The sequence below is a fragment of the Anneissia japonica genome, unplaced genomic scaffold, assembly GCF_011630105.1.
Source record: "Anneissia japonica isolate Jap-2015-1 unplaced genomic scaffold, ASM1163010v1 scaffold131_len961581_cov171, whole genome shotgun sequence".
NCBI classification, from domain to species: domain Eukaryota; kingdom Metazoa; phylum Echinodermata; class Crinoidea; order Comatulida; family Comatulidae; genus Anneissia; species Anneissia japonica.
Genome location: NW_022750285.1, coordinates 860,923 through 863,170, shown reverse-complemented (window position 1 = coordinate 863,170; position 2,248 = coordinate 860,923).

The following is a 2,248-nucleotide window of genomic DNA, read 5'->3' as shown; positions in this document are numbered from 1 at the left end:
TTAGTAGTGGTTATGTGACGTTTGTCATGCACTGTATTGTGCGCTATAGAAATGGAAGACCATAATGTAATGGGAATGAACGTCTCTGGTATTGCCGACAGTACAATCAGTGTAAAATATAGGCTAGTGTGGATTTAAACAATGTCCTAATAGCAATGTTCAAAATAAATGTAAATCAAATAAATATGACTGTTGGGGTGAGAGGGGTGTATCTTTTTAGTTAGGCAGTTATATACTGTCTTTATGTCTAAACAAACTTTAATTTTAACACCGGGTCTCCATTTTAAAAGCTCCTAAGAGTTTCGTGGAGGTCCTTTTCGTCGCTCTGTTTTTTAATATGTATGGTTGAGTTTACTTTTTCATGAATTGCAAAGAACATGAATAAAGAAATAAAATGAAAAATGTAAAAAATATGTCTATATGCGTACAACAACCAGATTATAGAATTTACTAATAGATCAATAACTTTCCAATGATAACCACATGAACTACAATCCTCCACAAATTTTAGAAACAATAGCAGTATTGTACAAATAAACGGCATCATACTTTTTATGTTAATCATCTATTTATTTTGGCGCACATTGATCATACAGTGTTCCTATCATTTCTATCATTATCAAAATCGAACGCACAATGAACAGATCATAATTATGCCTATACAAAACAATTATTAGATCATCCCTCCAGCCCGCGTCAACAAAATTGGGAAATATTGATGCGGAAATTTTTTAAAATGTTTCTTTTTCTTGGCCGCATCATTTTTTTCAACAGCATAAAAAACAATGTAATTTTGTGATTGGAAATACGTTTTCTTTAAAAAAACAATAAAAATTAAACCTGTTTTTATACAATATTTACAATATTCTTGCCAAATAAAAATGTCCCTCCCTCATCTATTAAAAGAAGCAGTTGTTCTGATTAAAAAAAAATAGTGATCTAATAATTTTTCCTATGTGCCTTAAATTGGCTATAGTGGGACACAGTAATAAACTATAAATATCTTGTTTAATATTAATATAAGGGCTTGTTTTGTTTGGGAAATAGGTAATAGGTAAATTGTAATGAATATAATCAATAATATATAGCATCTAAAACCTATTAATTATTAAGGGTCCTTTTAAAGTTTAAATATGATTTTTTTAAAGTTATATTTTTAGATCATTAGACCTATTGAACGAGCCCCCAATAGCCCCGGGCCCCAGTGCTGTGCACTGACTGCACTGTCCATACCTACGCCACTGGACCTAAGTATTATTAGTGGTTACATAACGTTTGCTATGCACTGTATCATGCGCTATAGAAGTGGAAGACCATAATGTATTGGAAATATACCCCTCTCTCTCTCTCTCTCTCTCTCTCTCTCTGGTAGGGCCTACACAGTACAATCAGTTTAAAAGTGTAATGTATAGGATAGTGTGGATTTAAACATTTTCCTAATGGTAATGTTCAAAATAAGTGTCAAGGAAAGTAAGTATGATTGTTGGAAAAAATGGTCAACATTTTATTTTGAATTCTCACCCTGACCTTCGCCTGGGCGCAGTGGGCGAAGGTCTGGATCCGCGTCGAGTTAGCATGAATTTTGTTAGCCAGAACCCATAGTATTTTGTTACGTTTCTTCACAGAGTGAGGTTCGTCCGAACCCCCCGAACCCCTCCCCCCTGAACCCTAGATCCGCCACTGTAATGTGCTAATAGTTAATATAGCTTTTAACGATGCGATACGAAGACGAAGTCCCCCAATTTGGTGATTAAATCGGCAAAGCCCTGAGAAAACTTCAAGCAACAAATTTAAATGCTTAAAAAAGAAAGTACATGTTTTACTAGAGTGCACGAGAATCACACACACAAGACGAGTGACCATTATTTTTTGTTTACGGTAAACAAAGGGGGGTGGATAGCCACTCTATTCACCACCCCCCTCCCTCACCCAGATCCGCCATTGATTGGGGTTTTGTATTTTAAAAAAGCAAACTATATTTGTAATTGAATTATATAATTTTGTAATTGTATTTGTAGATTTACGATTTAGGCCTATATTTGTAAATGGGAGCAACTTTGATTGTGTAATCGTTAATCACCATAGGAATTTAAATTATTTTTACCGTCGTATGTAGATGTGTCAGAAGGTGCACAAATGAATGGTGTAGTAGTGTGAGACAAGGGCGATTTTGCCACTATTTTTAAAATGTCAATGCATATTAATGTTATGTGCTACTCATTTATCTATTCTGGGAACTGTTGTGTGC